This window comes from Muntiacus reevesi, chromosome 20 (assembly GCF_963930625.1).
Source record: "Muntiacus reevesi chromosome 20, mMunRee1.1, whole genome shotgun sequence".
NCBI classification, from domain to species: Eukaryota; Metazoa; Chordata; class Mammalia; order Artiodactyla; family Cervidae; genus Muntiacus; species Muntiacus reevesi.
In genome coordinates this window covers 20,121,051-20,141,491 of record NC_089268.1, presented here as the reverse complement: position 1 = coordinate 20,141,491, position 20,441 = coordinate 20,121,051, and the positions used below count along the sequence as shown (strand labels likewise).

Genomic DNA, 20,441 nt, shown 5'->3' with positions numbered 1-20,441 from the left:
AGTATTTAAACACTAGAAATCACTATAGAATTTTGCAGAAACATTTTGAATTCAGTAGAGAAAAGACATACAGTAAAACTTTGCTCCATGTCTATTTCATCCTAATTTCCCTTTGTGACGACTACTGTGCATTTTTTATCCAGGCCCTTCCCTTAGAGGACAGGCATGCTCAGTGCCCTTAACCCTCACATTTCTGATGCTGTCATTCATATCTTTTTTTGGGAACCTTTAATTATCAATCCCAGAACATCCTATAAATCTTCATTAGGAAATTCCTTCTGAACTTTTGCTGAAAAGTAGTTACTGTGCACTGTATGTGTAGCAGCTGTTTGCCTAAGTTTAAAAAAAAAGTTGACCATTTTAATTTGCTTTAAAAATATCCACTGGCACTGGTTCTCATTACAGATGTGTGGTTGTAACATTTCATTTTTAAAATGTGTATCCATCTTTTTTCAGTTCTAAAGGAGTCCAAAGAAACCATCTAAAACCTTAAAAATAACCACTAAACCTACAGTGTTTTTGGTTTTTAAAAATTCTCAAGGGAGGACATTTTTTATCTTGGACTTAAGCTTCATACAGGGTGGCCCATTTAAAAGAGGCCCTGTACACAGCCACATTATTAAATAGGAACTGTTTTAAATGGGCCACCCTGTAAATCAGGATTTTTTTTCCAATGGATATTTACTTCTTTGCACACTTGTGAATTTAGTTCAAGTTTTCAGTTACTATGCTTGATAAGCATTCCAGAAATTTAAATTCGGTCTCTTAAATGACATTGAAATGCATAAATCTGACTTCAGAGACATTAAGAAAGTTTGCAAGATCATGTTTGGGAGATCATGTTTGGATCTCTTTGAAAATTTGGCCAACATTCTGGGCAAATCTGCTTTTTCCAACATTTTTTTTAAATGGATGAGATACAAATAAACTGGAAATGGAAACTTTATCATAAATAATAATACAGCTTTGGACTACCTTTTACCGGCAATCTTTAAAAACAGGAAAGATAACCTTTTCTTTTTGGAATAGATTAGGGTCAATAGTTCTTAATGTTTTTCACCCCAGATTTCTAAACATACTTCATCATTTTTACTTACTAGACAGTGAATCTGTGCTAGAAATGAGATAGAAATTGTACCTTATTTGAACCATCATGTGTCTGATTCAGGTTTTGTTCAAACTTGCCCCCCAAAATGTGTAGGGCATGGTGTAAGAATTTAAATGAAGGCCCATGTACCACGTGTCATCATAAATATACCTAAAATCACAAATCAGAACAGGAAGAGAAGCGAGAAAATGAATCCTTGGTACTTTTTGAAAATAGTATGTTGTAATGCCAGAATCTTTTGCATTCATGCTGTCTAAGAAGATTTGAAAACTTCAGCGTTTCTACCAATTAATCCCCCTGACTTCCCAGAGCAGTGTGCATTTCCCATATCAGTAGTAACACAACCCACAAACTCTTATGGCATTCTGTTGCAGTAGTCTTTTGTTTTCAGAAATGTGGAGAAGTTTTCCCCTCAGGGCTGAATGGTGTTATTCAGGAGAGTGGATGATTTGGGTTATGTGCCTGTGATGAGTATTAATGTAGTTGTGTTTGTGACGTTGAATCTCAGGATAGAGTTCTCCCTGACCACATCTTAAGATAATCCTGTTGAACTCAAGTGTAAGTTTTACTGATGGATTATAGAAACCCTCACTTCTACTTTAAATAGAAACAGAATCTGTGTCTCCAAATTTGTATCCCTCTACTAATTTACCACCACTAGGGTCTTTCTGTATATTTTCCCAACTCTTAATATTTACCCTGTCATTATAATCTTGGGACCATGGTTAATGGCTTGGAGAGAACCTACCACATTGTTTTAATTCTACACATTATAGAAAATAGCACATTGGGAAAACAGATTAGAAAAGATTCCTCATAAAGTGTTGGTATAAATCGGAAACCTGAGGAGGAAAAACAGAATGAGGAGTTTTAACAGCTAAATCTGGCCTAGATCCATCAGCTTTCTTTTTAACATTCCTCATAAATTCACATTTTCAGTGATGTTGTGTTAAAATATAGGGTGAAGATGAGAAGTGGTATCTTATAATTTGAGTTCTTGTTAATACTCTTAAAATATTCTACATTGTGTAAGCCAAAGTTAAATGATTAATGTATACTCTTAAATAACAAAAAGGCAGTCTGACAACTCTGTGGTATCCTTGATGTTGCTGACCGACTTTATTTTTACTGAGTGGCCTTGATCCAAGACAATACCCTGATTGTTATTGTTTTTTTCCTAAAGAAGTATGGTGGTGCTCACGTTTAAAGCAGTAACAAACCATTTAATGAAAATGTTATAGCATAACTTCTGCAAGAAAGAGCTCCTGGGCAAGGTAGCTATGCTTTTATTTGCTTGAGGAAAAGATTTCTTTTATTCATTAATATGAAGCCCCATCTTGAAAAAGAGAAATATTGACTTGGATCCAAATGAATTTCCTGGTGCTTATGTTACCCCCATTTGACAAGAAGGTGGTATTAGCGGTCATTTCTTGAATTACTCAGGAACACACCATACCTAATGAGAAATATGCCATTTGGGCATTGAGGACACCAAGGCCCTTAATTGCAGCAGCTGAATTACTCAGCTGCTTCTTTCAGGAAGCTTTCACCTGACATCTGGAGGCAGCAAGATAAATAAGTATGACTCTGATTTTCTGTCTGCTTGTTAGCTGTCCACCTTAGCTGAAGAACATCTGGTTTGAGGTATTGAAAAAAACAAAATAAGGAATGCCTCGTTTGGTATCTGTATCATGCAAAGAAAGTCCATTTAATTTTTTTAAAACTTTTTATTTTGTTTGGGGTGTAGCTGGCTAACAATGTTGTGATAGTTTCAGGTGAACAGTGAAGGGGTCAGTACATGTACATATATCCATTCTCCCCCAAACCCCCTTCCTGTTGAGGCTGTACCATAGCATTGAGCAGAGTTCCACGTGCTGTATAGCAGAAAGTCAGTTTAGTTTTAACATGGCAGTTTTAATGCAGCGTTTATTTTATTTCAGACTTAATATTTTATTTGTTCATTAAGTGATGATGTGTTTTGAATACTGTAATGATGGTCTTCAAAAATGAAAAATGTCCTTAATGCTCTGTTATGTTTGTATTTGGGTTTTGTAGAGCTTCTATAACAAGTATCGGAAACTGGGTGGCTGAAAAGCACAGAAACTCATTGTTCCACAGTTCTGGAGGCTGAAACTCCAAAAGTAAGGTGTCGAGGAGACCGTGCTCTCTCTCTGGAGGTTCTCAGGGAGGATTTTTCCTTGTCCCTTATAGCTGCTGCTGTTTGCCGGCAGTCCTTGACATGCCTTAGAATGTAGACATAGTAATCCCGTCACAGTGCTATCTTTTCCCTGTGTCTTCACATGGTCTTCCCTCCATGAATCTGTCTCTGTCCAGATTTCTCCCTTTTATAAGGATGCTGAGCTAGGGCCTACCTAGTAAACTTATTTTAACTTCCTTACCTCTGTAAAAACCCTATTTCCAAGAAAGATCATATCCTGAGGTGCTGGGATTGAGGACCTACACGTATCTTTATAATTTTTTGATTTTCTTTTTTTCCACATATCTTTTTTGATAACCCCTGACTGTTTGTTTTTTGGTCATTTTAAAGGTGAATGTACAATATTTAAAAAATTGGTAAACTCTAAATACAGCTTGAATAGTATTGTGCTTAATTGCTTGTTGTTTTCTACATGTTTTGAGTAAACAGTGATTTTTTTTTTCCCCAGAGAGTGGAACAGCTTTCTTGCACATGTAAACTAGGTTGGAGCTGCAGTAAATGAATTCTCACCATCCTTAGATCAGCTCAAGTCCTAGCTCAAGTTCTTCTTACTCAAAGGAGTATTTCTTGATTGTTCAATTGTGTTCCTTTCTTCTCTCTCAACAGCAGTATCAAATATAGTCAGTACCTACTGGAGTCACTCTAAAATCATGTATTATTAATATCTGGTATTGGCGCTTGATTATACAAGAGTTGGCAGACTAAGCCTGAGGGCCGCATGCTGGCAGCTGCTTGTTTTGTATATCATGTATACCTAAGAATGCTGTTTACATTTTTAAACCGTTGGGAAAAAGTCTGAAGAATAATAGCATCTTGTGACATGTTATCAATTGTGTGAGATGCAAATTTTAACGACCGCTCAGTGTGACTGGAGGACGGCCTTGCTCCTTCCTTCACGCATGGATTGTCAGTGGCTGCTTTGGTGCTTCAGTGGCAGTTGTGTGATTGCAGCAGGGACCTCATGGCTCACAAAGGTGAAAATATTTGCAGTCTGGCCTTATATAGAAAGTCTTCACTGGCCCTCTATTTACCAATACTTTATTCTCAATAGTTTATTAGTCTACTTCACATATGAAAGAAAAAGTAGATAATGTAATTTTATGTTTGACTAAAAGGGGCAGTTGTATATTTTTATATTCATATGCCAGTTGCTATATATATTTTTAGAGTTTGTAAGGACTCGGTGTTATTCACATTTATTTCTCTGCTTTTAGTGGGAGAATGATTATAGTTCATTGACTATTGTTAAGCAATTAAATTTATCTGTAAATGAAGATGTATCTGTGTGTATGTGTGTTGAACAACTGAGTAGATACCTAGAATATTTAGCTGATATAAATAAATTTACCCCAGGCCTTCCAACATATTAATGATACAGCTGAAAGAAGAGCACATATAGACTCTTAAATTTCCTCCTTTCATCTTCAGTATGCAATCCAAAATGAAAGAATTTAATGAGGTTCTCATGATTATTATTCTATTGACCAGATCTGGGAGTTTAGTATTCAATGTGATTTAAACTTAGAAGGTACACATGAAGTACACCTCCTCGTCTAAATTTGAAAAATACTTTCTTCTGATGGGACTCTTCTCCAACATTACACCCATTTTGTTTCTTTTTAACAAAAATTAAAAGCAAAACTCTTTTATGAGAATAAGAGCAACTGTCTCCTCTATCTTTGCTGTTTTAATTATCTGTGTGGTGATTTAGCCGTAGGACATTGGGAGGAAGTTTAGTTGCCAGAATAAAATTAATGATGGTTTTTTTAGCAAATAGATTAAAAAGAGACATTTTAAATATCAGTATTTTATACATTTAAATACATACATATTTTTATAAATATAAATATTATTTTTACTCCAGAAGTGCTGCCAAATTGTTCTTAAATTAAGTGTTTTAGAGAGAAAATGTGTAAGACCTTTAACTGTAAAGTGTATGTCAGTTTAAGAAAATTGAGGTAGTTATACTAAATTGAACCATGGTTTTTTCTGTTATGTGTTATTTCTGTAACATTTACTAAAAGTGCTACAGACAACCTTGTTCGTTTCCTATTTCCTCACCAATTCCCATCTTTCACCCCAATCTGGAACAGATTGTTGTAGGCTATTGCATTTTAACAGCATAATAAAGATGTGAAATATAGTGAATATACGTATATGAAAATGTAGTAAGAGTAAACAGATAAATTTGACATTTTCCTTTTAAAGTTTTATATACACAGAAAATAGTGTTTTCATACTTTGGCACTCTTTCGTTTTTCAAAAATGAAATCTCTTTCATCTTTAAAAAATGAAATCTCTTTCATCTATAAAGAATGAAATCTCTCTTTTTCACTTAAGTTTTTCTACTTAGGGTTTTAAGAACAGACCCCTAAGTAGAAACAAGCTCCCTGAATTTAATGAATAATTGAATAGTACAGTATGAAGAATTTAATTTGAAATGTTTAGTATTATTTTGAGTCACCCACCTGTGAAATGTATTTTGTCACTCACCTAACCATAATTTCTTAGCTTTTATCCTTTGAATGTGTAGGGGCGCGTCCTGAAGCTGAGAGAACTCAGATTGTGTCATCTAATATTCTGATTTCTTGCTGCTGCTGAGGGAGACAGATGTTACACTTGTTTCAATCATAGAGCATCACCTGTGTGCTCAGTCACTCAGTCTTGCCTGACCTCTGTGTGACTTTATGGACTGTAGCCCACCATGTTCCTCTGTCTGTGGGGTTCTCCAGGCAAGAATACTGGAATGGGTTGCCATTTCCTACTCCAGGGGATCTTCTCGACCCAGGGATAAAGCTGAGTCTCCTGTGTCTTCTGCATTACAGGTGGATTCTGCATCGCTCGAGCAGGGAGCCCCTCGAGCAGAACACTTTCCCTTTCTCCCTTTCTGAGTTGCCTAAGGATTCTGTCTGTAAAGGCGAAGCAGAGATTTACCAAGGGTTTGAGATATGACATTTGTGTATGACAAAAGAAGCTCAGATTCTTCTGTGGGAACCTGGAGTTATTTGGGGAAGCCAAGTTCTTATGGTTTGAGGTTTTTTGGGATATTATTCTGTTTGTCAAACTCTCTGTGTTTGTCATATGAGTGGTATAACAGACTGGTTCCAAATTGGGAAAGGAGTACGTCGAGGCTGTATATTACCCTGCTGGTAATAACTTACATGTAGAGTACATTGTGTGAAATGCCGGGTTGGATGAAGCACAAGCTGGAATCAAGATTGCTGGGAGAAATATCAATAACCTCAGATATGCAGATGACACAACCCTTATGGCAGAAAGCCAAGAAGAACTGAAAGCCTCTTCATGAAAGTGAAACAGGGGAGTGAAAAAGTTGGTTTAAAACTCAACATTCAGAAAACTAAGATCATGGCCACCGGTCCCATCACTACATGGCAAATAGATGGGGAAACAATAGAAACAGTGACAGACTTTATTCTCTTGGGCTCCAAAATCACTGCAGATGGCGACTGCAGCCAGAAATGAAAAGACGCTTGCTTCTTGGAAGAAAAACTATGACCAACCTAGATAGCATATTAAAAACCAGAGACATTACTTTGCCAACAAAGGTCTGTCTAGTCAAGGCTATGGTTTTTCCAGTAGTCACGTATGGATGTGAGAGTTGGACTATAAAGAAAACTGAGCACCAAAGAATTGATGCTTTTGAACTGTGGTATTGGAGAAGATTCTTGAGAGTCTCATGGACTGCAAGGAGATCCAACCGGTCCATCTTAAAGGAAATCAGTCCTGAATATTCTTTGGAAGGACCAATGCTGAAGCTGAAACTCCAATACTGTGGCCACCTGATTCGAAGAACTGACTCATTGGAAAAGACCCTGATGTTGGGAAAGACTAAAGGCAGGAGAAGGGGACGACAGAGAATGAGATGGTTGGATGGCATCACCGACTCTGTGGACATGAGTTAGAGTAAGCTCTGGGAGTTGGTGACGGACAGGGAAGCCTGGTGTGCTGTGGTCAGTGGGGTCGCAAAGAGTCGGACACAACTGAGCATCTGAACTGAATATCTTTAAGCTGCAAGGAAAATTTCACTGAGTATAATAATAATTATATACCTAATTAATCATTCTGTTCTAAATATCACTTTCATTCTTTGTGTAATTTTGTTATGACGAATCTAGTATGATGAAATTAACCTTACTCTTGCTGTTTTATTATTTCTGCATTAAATCGTAATTTTCATCAGGTTTTAGCCTTGGGAAAATTTTGTGTTAATTGGTATGATGACTTCTGAACTTTTTTCCAGAACTCTAGTGATTTATGTGTTTGTGATTTATGCATAAAGGTGGCCATAGATTTTCTTAGTTATGCAGTCACAATATTTAAAGTAATATCTTGAGATGTAAAAGATGAATTTCATGTCATAAACAATTTGGATAGAGAGAAAGCCATTAGTTTGCATTTGACTTGGAAGTTTGTTTGTATGTTTGTTTTTAATCTTCCTGTAGATTTCTTTTTCTGGATCTTGATATAAAAAGCATTTGATGTTCCAGTTTTCCATTTTTCTCTTAATCCTGTAAACTGACTATTGTTATAGCTATGTATTTGTTTATTTTTCTGCATGTTCCACACTTAATTGTCACAAAAGTCATTCATAATTTATCTACACGTCATCCAGCAACCTACTGCAAGCACCCTAATTGGATATATGCTTACATCATCTAAAATTATTTATTTTATTTTTATTGCTATAGAAGCCTTAAATAGATGACATATGAGGTCCCTTCAGTTCCTGTGAAAGACAGTGTTACAGTCCGTGGGTTGATTTTTTAAAGTTTGCAGTTAGACTGGTAAGAATTGGAATCTTATTTCTGCCATATATCAAATGTATGACCTTGGATAACCTAGTTAAATTCTTCAAGCATAGAAATGGAAATAATAGTACCTACCCCATGGGCGATTTTGACATTAAGTCAGGTCAGTAGTGTCTGAAGTAAAAGTCGCTCAGTCACGTCTTGACTCTTTGTGACCCCCTGGACTATAGCCTGCCAGACCCCTCTGTCCATGGAATTCTCCATGCAAGAATATTGGAGTGGGTAGCCCTTCCCTTCTCCAGGGGATCTTCCCAACCCAGGGATTGAACCCAGGTCTTCCACATTGCAAGCGGATTCTTTACCATCTGAGCCACCAGAGAAACCCGAAACAAGAATACTGGAATAGGTTGCCATTTCCTTCTCCAGGGCATCCTCTCAACCCAGGGATCTAACCCTAGTCTCCTGCATTGCAGGTGGATTCTTTACCACTGAGCCACCTGGAAAGCCCTTAATAGTATCTAACAAATAGTAAATCCTCAGTGTGTATTATAAATATCTTTCACTGTTCTTTTCCTCATTGCTATTATTATGGTAACTATAAATCTTATGTCCTTTTAGATGCATTGATTTTTTTTTCTTTTTTATATCTGCTGCTGTGAGAAACTTATATTATCTAACACTTTCTTGAATACTTTTTACCTATTTCCCAAAGCATACCAACTATAATGCAATTTTGAATGTTTGTGCTATTTTATTCAGTAAACATTATTGAGTTTCCAATATATGCTCTTTCATTTCATAATGATGAGAAAGATAAAGTCTCCATTATCTTGCCATTACCACTAATATAATGTTCTTATGCTATAAATATGCATGTATAGATACAAAAAGTGTAATTAGTTGTTCTTTGGATAGGTGTTAGAGATAATTTCAAATAAGGGGAAACACTTGCTCAAGACCTTAAAAGATACAGTAGTATTAAACAGGTGATAAAAAGTGGTGGCACATTGAGGGAGTACAGTCACGCCTTCCAGGTAGAGACAAGGTGTGGAAGAAGTAGTATTTGGGTTTACAGAGAAAATGAAAAATGGGGGCCCTTTTCCTTTGGATCTTTGCAGTTCTGCCTACTACATCTACATGTGAAAAGATTAAGATTTCAAACATACACCCTTTGATTCTCTGCCCTGGTCTCTTCTACTACATATGTAAAACTACCCCATGCTGTTGGCCAGAATACTACAGTTATTGGCTCTTTCCTGCCAACACCATATTCACAAGTCACATGAATTGTAGTTATTTCATGTCATCTAGGAGGCAGCTACCTATGTGCCTTCCAGTTTTGGTCTGCTCTACCAGTGAAGAAGAACTAAAGAGCCTCTTGATGAAAGTGAAAGAGAAGAGTGAAAAAGTTGACTTAAAACTCAGCATTCAGAAAACTGAGATCATGACATCTGGTCCTATCACTTCGTGGCAATAGATGGGGAAACAGTGGAAACAGAGACAGACTTTATTCTCTTGGGCTACAAAATCACTGCAGATGGTGACTACAGCCATAAAATTAAAAGATGCTTGCTCCTTGGAAGAAAAGTTATGACCAACGTAGACAACATATCAAAAACCAGAGCTGTTACTTTGCCAACAAAGGTCTTTCAGTCAAAGCTTTGTTTTTTCCCAGTGGTCATGTATGGATGTGAGAATTGGACTATAAAGAAAGCTGAGTGCCAAAGAATTGGTGCTTTTGAACTGTGGAGTTAGAGAAGACTCTTGAGAGTCCCTTGGATAGCAAGGAGATCCAACTGGTCCATCCTAAAGGAGATCATTCCTGAACATTCATTGGAAGGACTAATGCTCAAGCTGAAACTCCAATACTTTGGCCACCTGATGTGAAGAACTGACTCATTTGAAAAGACCCTGATGCTGGGAATGGGGACAACAACAGATTATTTCTTTCTCCTTCTTACCCTCTCTTCCCTCCTTTTTCATTCCCTCCTTTTACTCTGCCTCCCCCCCCCCACCATATTTTTCCAAGCAAGTATTTCATGTCCACATGCATCCGGCATTTTGTTAGGTACTGAGAATGCAGATTTAAATAAGACTTACTCTCCTCTAAAGTCTAGAGGAGAGAGGTAAGTGAGTCACTATGAGCGTGTGATGTAACATGTGTTATAATAAGTGCTGTGGCAACATTTGGGAGGGTGGACCTGTTATTTACTGCCACAGTAGTGCTGCGTGACAAAAAGCCATAGAACGTCAGTAGTGAAACCTCAGCACACATGTTTACATGCCTGGGACCGTAGATTGTGCAGCTCCCCCACCTTGACTGGGTCCTGCCATCTGACTGATCTCAGGTGCCTCTACTGGGAGACCTGGACTGACTCAGCTCTGCTCCCCATGTCTCTAGTCTGCCAGCATGCTAACTGGCCTGGGCACATGTTCCTGCTGCTGGCAGAGAGCAAGAGCACAACTTGAAATGTTTAATGCTTCTTAACCTCTGGTGGCTAACATCCTATCGGCCAAAGCATACAACGTGATTGAGCTCAGAGTTACAGTATAAAAGTACTTGAAGTTTCTTAGCAATGGGAATGGATATAGTGTGTGGTAAAGATAGGGCTATCGATGCAATATACCACAGAGGAGCATCTAAATTACATGGGGATTACAGAGAACTTTCCAAGGATGGTACTCCTTGAACTACATTTTGGAATAATTATTTTAATGAAAGAAGAATCAGAGGCCAGAGAAAACATCACTTACAAGGCCAGAAGATGTGAAGCTCATTGTATGGTCAGCTCTCTTCAGACAGTTTTGATATGTCACATGGGAACAAAGAATGCATGGCTGGAAGTAAGGCCAGAACAAAAGGCAGAGTCAGATTTCAAATGTTTTTATATACAAAGCACAGAAATTGGAAAGTTGTAGGATTCTATGATGGTTCTAACCCTAGGTGTTAAGTTGTATTTTATTGATATTGTTATTGTATGTGTGTATGTTAGTCACTCAGTTGTGTCTGACTTTTTGCAACCCCATGACTGTAACCTGCTGGGCACCTCTGTCCATAGAATTCTCCAGGGAAGAGTACTGGAGTGGATTGCCATAACCTCCTCCAGGGGATCTTTCCAACCCAGGGACTGAGCCCAGGTCTCCTGCATTGCAGGCAGATTCTTTACCTTTTCTGAGCCATCCGAGAAGCCTTACTATTTTTATTTGCTTCTATGGAACTACTCCTTGTGAAGATACTTAATAATATATTGGCTGGTAGTTGGTACATGTTGTACATTTTCATTAATATTTTTAACACAATTAGAAGACTGCACATTATTTGTTGTAAATTACTAGAAATATGGACTGAGATTTTCATAATGTTATTTATTTAAAGAATAACAACTTTCACTGATAATGTGTGTAAATATCTATAAAAGGGTCTTATTTATACATGCTAAAATTTTAAAGTGAAGCCAAAAGATCATTTATTATATCCTATATATTTATTCTCACTAGAATTGTTATATATAATTGTCCTAACATTTTTCTCTATCACTTTTTCATCCATATTCTTGAAAATAGACTTAAAATATGTTTCTTCCAGGCATACTAAGTTTCATTTTGATTTGATGAAAATTGTGGAAAGTAGAGATAAACTTTTTCTTAATTTTGTCAGAACAAAAGTGATTGATCATTGGCCAGTTTACAAAGAAAGACAATTGTCTTGTACACTTCCTGATTGAAACTGAAGCCCTTTGTGAGGGAGCAAATGGAATGTATTATGCACTGCAACTGGAATATATTATGTATTTTCCTGTTGGCAGTCATGAATATTTGCACAATTAATTTCTGAGTTGCTTAATTGGTAATATAACAATTTTGTACTGTTTTCCGTATTTTTTAATTTACAGATTTATTTAGTCAATATTATAGTATATGAGACTGAAGCTATTGTTTGGGGCAATAAATTAAATCCTGGAAATAAAAGTACATTAGGAGTGAGATTATTTACAACAGTGGTATTAATTATTACCAGGTGGTTTTTCTAGAATGCTATTTAAGGAAGTGTAATTAAGTTATAATTTTGGCACAAGTTTTCTTCATTTAAAAATATGAAGGGGGAAGGGAGATTTCTAGTCATTACACCCTTGTGAATTTGACATCAATCTCAATAAAAATGCTGGGATCTGTAATGAGTGGGAACCTACATGAATTAACAATTCATACTGGAGTAAAAATAATTTTCCTTCCTGGTAGAGTAATACCATGGCAGTAGAGTACAAAATTTCAAGAAGATGTTCTTATGGATAAGATGGAGAATTACAGTCCAGACAAAGGCAGCTTGATAGTTGGCTCAACTCTTGCTGGCGCTCAAGGCATTCTTTGGTGAATCTTTTGTCTCAAGGATCTCTCTTAGAGTTCAGGACCTAATATTTGCCTTATGACTTGTTAAGCACTTAACTTAGAGGTTTTCATTCCTTTTGTTTATTTAAAAATTTTGGAACCTTTTCAGTCAAATGAAATCATCTTGGACAGACCTCTGTGTATCAGTCGCATAAATGCCTAATTGCTCTGATTCAAGTGAGGATTGGAAGTGCTGGTAATTGGGAAAAGTCTTTCCAAGGATATGCCCCTTAAGTAGAGACCTAAATGATAAGAAATAGGGAATCCTTAACCTTGAAGAACAGTAGGGGGGTGCAAGGTTTCTTTTGGGTAGATTAGTGATTGCCTGGGGCCAGGGATGGGAATGGGGATTAACTGTAATCGGGCAGGAGGCATCTTTTTGGAATGATGGAAATGTTCTAAGACTGAATTATGGTGATGGTAGTACAACGCTCCAGATTTACTAAAAATCATTGAATCGTACACTTTGTATGTGAATTTTATGATATAAAAATAATATCTCAATTAAACTATTTTAAAAAATTCTACTTACCTGAAAAAAATTTTAAGTAAACTTTTGTCATATTTTTGAAAAGCCTGTTATGTAAAAGATAGATTGGATATTTTATCTAGTTCTTGATTGCAAAACTAAGCCCAGTGTATGGACGTGAGCAAATAGAGCCTCACTTACTGTATGAAATGTCCCTCCAAGATGGGGAGGGACCAGCATAGTGATACGGGGTTGTTGCATCTTTAAGAGGTTTAAATGGCATAATTCATGTCAGACACAGGTAAAGCACTCAGGAGATGTTTACTGTTCAAAGAAAAATAGATTCAAGTACATATGTGTGTAGTGTATAATGTGCCTTTGTGTGCATTTTGTATAACCATGTGTGAGAAAGCAAATGTGCTAACATGTTAACAGTGATAATACTAGCTGAAGGATTTTTAGGTGTCCATTAGGTGTTCATTTCAATTTTGCTGTTGACTTGAAATCTTTCCAAATAAAAAGTGGGAGAAAAGAGAGCACAAGGGGTTAGGCTTACATGGTCATAAAAGCAGTCTTTCTCAACACCGTGTGGTAGTGTTATAAGACCATTGTTCAAATTCAGCATCTGAAATAGAGAAAACCAGATTTCTTTTTATGACCACAGAGGAGAGGTATATATGCTGGTGCAGCACAGTCTCGCAGCAGGGAAGATGGCTGACCTTAGGTAGAGTTTTGGGGACACGCGGAGTTCAGGGATCAGTGTTGTTCTGGAGGCTGACGTCATCTGTAGAAGAGGTTGCTCAGATGAGACTGATATGCGTTGGTTGACACATTAGCGGCAAGTTGAGTCTATTCCTAACTGACTTTCAGAAGTGAGGACCTGCCACTGTTAGGTGATCTGATGAGTTTTAATCTGATTTTGGTGGCTCCTTACCATAGCTACAGAGAAATCCTTACCTTGTGGTAACTTTAAAAATTCTCAGCTGGTGTAAATTTCAGTGCCTAACGCTGTTGTTCAGTTGCTAAGCCATGTCCTAATCTTTGTGACCTCATGGATTGTAGCACACCAGGCTCCTCTGTCGTCCATGGAGTTGGTGATTCTGTCTAACCGCCTCATCCTCTGCTGGCCTGTTCTTTTGCTGGATCTCTCCCAGCATCAGTGTCTTTTCTAATCAGTCGGCTCTTCGCCTTAGGTGACCAAAGTATTGGAGCTTCAGCAACAATCCTTCCAATGAATATTCAAGGTTGATCTCCTTTAGGATTGACTGGTTTGAAATCCTTGCAGCCCAAGGGCCTCTCAGGAGCCTTCTCCAGCGCCACAGTTGTGAACCACACAGTGCTTAACGTAGAGAACCGCAGTGAGCATCTATCGAATAAGGGATTAAATCAAGCAAACCAACTACTTGTTACTATGAGCACCATCACTTCCTTGTTTAAAACTGAGCAGTCTTGAAGTTCTAGCACCTTAGCCTGCAGCATATTTGGATCCCATCACTAAAGTTCTTAAGTCATATTAGACTCTTTCTGCTTATGTCAGTGTTGCCTAAATTGATTTTCAATGCTTTATTACTAAATGGGCTTAGAAAAATGATTACATACACGGTAAATACATTAAAAACCAAAAGTTTCTTTCCTCCAGAACTCTTCAGAGTGTCTAAAGTAGGAACATGCATTGCAAATCTAGAGGAGAGTAAAATACAAGTTATTTCCTAAATTTATTTAACTGCAGATTACTGTTTTTCTGGACAACATCAATTTGGTAGATGCTGGAAATAGTATGCCACATTTTGCTAGTTATTTTAATATCTGTATAGTTCAAAATTCTCTTATCTTTAAGTGACCATCTTAGAGCATGTAATTCTCAAGTTTACTATGGCTAATGCCATAGGCAAAATCTCTTTAACTTTCTTGAGTCTCTGATACCCAGTCCATGAAATATGCTTGAAAATTTGGGTGAAATTTGTTATTACGCTGTGTCTATATCCAATCTTATAGAAAGTTAATTTTTACTGTTAAATTTCGGCAATAATAAGTTAAATCCTTGTGTGATTTAATGTTTCAAGAGCCTAAGGGACTGAAAATAACTTGCTTGAAGTGATTACGTCTCTCTCTAACAGCTTCAAAAAATTAGTTTTATAAAGTAATTGAACTAAATTTCCTTTGTATTATTTTTGTTAATCATAATCTTTGGTAAATGAGAATTAAAGGTTAAGTTGTCTAATTTGTTACAGTTTTTATACATTTAACATGGTATTGCATAAAAAGAATTTTGGACGAAATAACCTGTAAGTGTATTTGTGACCCTGAGATGGTTATTTAACCTCTCTGACCTTTATGTTCCCTCTCTTTAAAAAAGATGGACTCAGTCTTTTAGGTCCTTCCCTGACCTAACATGCAGAGATTGATATACTTCTCATTCATTCTCTTTTTTGTCCTCAAATAAGAATTGCTTATAATCTGTCGCTTTATGCTGTTGTGCATTAGAGTTTGAATACAGGGCTATTTGCTTCTTTGGAATGCAGGATGTGTGAGAGAAATTGTTCTGTGAATTGTTAGAAGAAATTCATATAGATATGAGGCCATTTTCATAAACTTCCTCAGAGGCTTAATTCTGTCTCATGCTCTGGTAACTCAAGAGGAGGTTTCCTAGGTGAGTGTTTGGTTTTTACCTAGTTTTCTGATTTTTTTCTCTTTCCTATTCCTTAAAAGCCATTTCTTTCACATGTCACAAACTGATAAATGTCCATTTTTATATTTACTGTCTCCCTTCTGGTGTCCCACATGCCCCATTTCCTCATTCTGCTCTATGCTTTCTTTTTTCCTTTGTCATCTTTTTATCATGTAAGCCATTTACTTAGTAATTTATCATGTATATTGTTTGTTGTATCCTTTCCTCATTGGAATGCAAACTCTACTCATTTTTTTTTAACCTGTTTTGTTTATCGATGTATCCTAAGCAAGTAGAACAGTGCCTGTCGCATTCAAGGCACTCAGTAAATACTTGTTGATTGGGTATTAATACCTACAGTAATGAATACTTGTAGGTTATTTAAATGTTTTTCAAAGTTTTAGCCTGTATTATCTTTTACCTTACTTTAAACAAATGTATGTATTTGTATATCTTTTTTCCCCATCGGTATTGTAAATTTCACATCATAACAATAATTTCATAATCTTTGCTTTTATTATTTCTTAAGAGGTTGTTGTTTAGTTGCTAAGTTGTGTCTGACCCTTCGCAATGTCTGAGACTGTAGCCCACCAGGCTCCTCTGTCCATGGAATTTCCCAGGCAAGAATACTGGAGTGGGTTGCCATTTCCCTCTCCAGGGGATCTTCTCAACCTAGAGATCAAAACCACGTCTCCTACGTTAGCTCTTTACCACTGAGCTAAAAGAGAAGCCCATTTATCTTAAGATATTTATACTTACTTCATGGAAGGTTATAAAATCCTAAAAATAATTTTCAAAGTTCATTTTAGTTACATGTGAATATATACTAAAGTAAAGGACAAGAGCATGGATACTGAAAAGCAAGCAAGCAATGAAAATAAAAGATCATATCTAGAAAAACTGCTGTCTTAGCTGTTTGATTGTTTTAATTTACTTGTCACTTTGGCTTTCTCCGAGCCATTGCTAATTGAATTCATTTCTTCTGTTGGAAACCAGGTAGATAAAATCATAGAGTTATAAAGGTTAGTGGTATTAAAAATGGAAGAGTAAGGAGAATTTGCATGTGTTTATGACTGTCTGATTGCCTTAAATGACTGCTCATGGGCAAACTGCTGTACTTTTTTTCCCCCGTTTGGACAGAGGGTAAATCAGTCTCAACAAATATTGGGTAAGAATGACATAAACAGTGTGATGTCTGTGTTTGCATGTGCCGTCTAGTGCCGGGTTAGCTGACTGGAGTGTATGCTCGGGCTCTAGCCTGCTATTCACTCTAATTCCAGTTAGGAGAAATTCCTGGGTATTATAGTAATACCTAGCCTATAAAAGTATAATCAAATAAGTGGTTTGACGAGAAAAAGGAAACTTTCTTTTGGGGACAGAAAGTCACCCAGGGCCTTCTAATACCAAGCAGTAGTCACAGTGGTCCATTCCAAAGCAATGTCGATTACCTGAGGTGGAAAACGTTCAGAAAACCAGAAGTAATTAAAAAAAAAAAAAAAAAGGCAGCTAGCTCCCAAGACCACAGCAATTACTTAACCACAGTATCCAGAATAATTTAACCACATTAGAGTTTGTAGCCAGTGGTAAGTACTGAAAGCAACTCAGGATCCAAAAAGACGCACACAAGGCAGTGAAGAAATGTCTCTTTGTCCTTTTAAGTTTGGTTCCTGGGTCTATATGAGCAGATCTGCCTGTGAGCCTGCTGTTCTTCTTGACTGCTCTAGCAGGCTCTGTGTCACAGATTTTCACTAAACTCACCTCCTTGGCTTCTTTTTCAGACTCTCCTCCCAACCCCCAGCTTTACTGAAGTATAATTGACAAAATTGTAAGCTAAAGTGTCCAGTGTAATGCCTTGACAGACATACAAATTGGAAAAGGATCTCTTTAATCGAAGAATCTCTTTGATTAGAACTTAATCCTGTTCTTAATCAGGGCTTGAAAATTTGAAAACAAGTATTTTAGACTCAAAAGCTGACCCTGTCAAATATACTACAAAAGAATAATATAAAACTCTGTGATACTTGCCCCCAGTATAGGCATTCCTTTGTTTTGTTTTTATTCTCTTTTAAGGGGGCAGTGGAATGCTTCTTGGAAATTATTTCCACTTAGAGAACAGGAATAAATTGTAGTTTTATTGCTCTTCCTCCAATTGTTTTTATTTATTTCATTCTGTTACCCATTAAATTTTTTTTCTTAATTTCATGATTGTTGCCCAGCTTACTCAGTTTAGTAAGATTTAACTTTCTTACAAGAGTTATAAAAGTGATTTTCTTAAAATACAATTTTCTTGCAATTCTTGAAGATAGAAGTTCGGGGGATTTAAGGATTATAGGTGCTTTCATAGTCCAAGGTAAATATCTGAAAACGCATCTTAAAAATCATTGAATCCAGTCCCCTCCTTTCATTGTTGAGGAACCGAGGTCCCCAGAAATGTTAGTTGCCTGAGGTTATAGTACTTCTTAGCCACAGAGTAGGAACCAGAACCAGGTCATCTAACTTTCAGTCTAATTCCTTTTCATCATAACTGATTGCCTCGTCTTTGTAGCTGATGACCAGGATGTAGTGGGACTTTTAGCTGCATTATTGTAATCTTCCTAATTGGGTACTGGCCATGTGAATTGTATCTGTTTTTTCTCGGCTCACATCTCTGGCCCCTCATTCAGCTGGGTGCTGCTGCTTCTTTGAGTGGAGGCAGTGACTACAGTGACATTCATCTGGGTCTCTGCTCCTCCCCCACTGACCACCATGAACTTAGTCTTCAGCTCCACAACAGGGAAAAACTTAATCTCCAAATGAAGGGGTAAATTCTCCACTTGCTGTTTTTGGGACTCTAGAACTAAAATAATAGGATAATTGTTTGAAAGTAAATAGTATACAGACTTTATGTATTATTCATTCATTGCCTTAAAAAATAAAATTTTCTGGCTTTTAGTATTAATTAAGCTGATTTATTTGGTAGAAAATAATTTGCCAAATCCCTGTCTCAGGCAAACTGGAAGTGTTGGTAAAGCTTATAATTTATATGTATATATATTTTAACTTTTCATTTTGTATTGAGGTATAGCCGATTAACAGTGTCATCGTAGTTTCAAGTGAACAGCAAAGGAACTCAACCATACATATACATGGATCCAACCTCCCCCAAACTCCGCTCCCATCCAGGCTGCCACATAACATTGAGGCAGGGTCTCTGTGCTATACAGTAGGTCCTTGTTGGTTATCCATTTTAAATATAGCAGTGTGTACATGTCCATCCTGTTCTTCCTAACTGTCTGTTACCCTTATACTTTGTATCAGCAACCATAAATTCATTCTCTATTTATATCTGTTTTTAATCAGAGCAAAAAAATTTTCTCATTTCAATAAATAAAATAATTATTGTTGTTTAGTTGCTAAGCTGTTACTGACTCTTTTGCAACCCCATGGACTGTAGTCTGCCGGGCTCCTCGGCAGGTGGGATTTGCCAGGCAAGAATACTGGAGTGCGTTGCCATTTTCTTCTCCAGGGGATCTTCCTGACCCAGGAATAGAACCCATGTCTCTTGCATCTCCTGCATTGGCAGGCGGATTCTTTACCACTGAGCCACAAGAGAAGCCCAAATAAAATGATACTTACTTAAAAAATATTGTTTGATCCACTTTTACCTCTTTGAAATTTCTCTTCTGTGTTTGTTTTATGCTGTGTCATTGTACTAATATTACATGTATATTTATATGACTTAAAAAGAGATAAATATACACATTGTATATGCTTGCTGAAAAAGTTTGTTTTTCTTACAGTTACAGCTATTAAAAGAATTTGGTGTTAATGCTCCACATCGTACATCATTAATAAATTAATTACAACTTAAAACAATAATGAAACACCACTAGATAGCTATTAGCATGACAGAAATCCAAAACACCAAATACCAGAGAGGATCTGGAGCAATAAGAACTCTTATTCATTGCTGATGGGAATGCAAAATGGTACAGACACTTTGGAAGACAGCTTGACAGTTTCTTACAAAACTAAACAGGCTCTGATCATATGGTCCAATAAACACACTCTTTGTTATTTACCCAAAGACCTTGAAAACTTATACCGACACAAGACTTGAATGAATGTTTATAGCAGTTTTATTCAAAATTGCTAAAACTTGGAAGCTACTAAGATGTCCTTTAGTAGATAAGTGTATAAACAAATGATGCTATATCCAAACAATGAAATATTATTTAGTAATAAAACAAGAGTTTTTCAGGCCACGAAGACATGAAGGAATGTTAAATGCATAATGCTACGTGAAATAAGCCAATCTCAGGGGCCACATACTCTTGTGTTTGCAACTATATGACATTTTGGAAAAGACAAAACTATGGAGACAATGAAAAGATCAGGTTTGCCAGGGATTGCAGAAGGCAAAGGGATGAATAGCCCAATCTCAGTGGCTTTGTAGTGAAACTATTTGTATGATAGTGTAATAGTGGATACGTTTCGTTATACATCTGTTGAAACTAATAGAGAATCTCACGCAGAGCTACCCCTAAGGTAAACTATAGACTCCAGTTAATAACATCTTATCAGTCAGTACTGACTCACTAATACAAAATGTGAATAATAGGGGAAACTGGATGCAGGGAGAGATGAGAGGATATAAGAAAACTCTCTGTAGTTTCCACTTGTTTTTCTTTAGCTGCTCTAAAAGCTGAAGTCTGATATAATTATTTTATAAAACAGAATTTGGAGTTGATTTGTTTTCAGTGGTTGGTAATATGTGAATGTTTAGGAGAATGGGTCTGTAGATAGATACATCATCAGATATATACATTTACATAGGATCTGGA

General features: G+C 36.7%; 1 protein-coding gene across 3 annotated transcripts in view; it reads left to right on the top strand.

Annotated features, from left to right (window-relative positions):
• The window catches only part of SUPT3H (SPT3 homolog, SAGA and STAGA complex component), a 376,606-nt gene that overhangs the window by 161,481 nt on the left and 194,684 nt on the right, over positions 1 to 20,441 (top strand). The gene's annotated exons all lie outside the window — the stretch shown is intronic.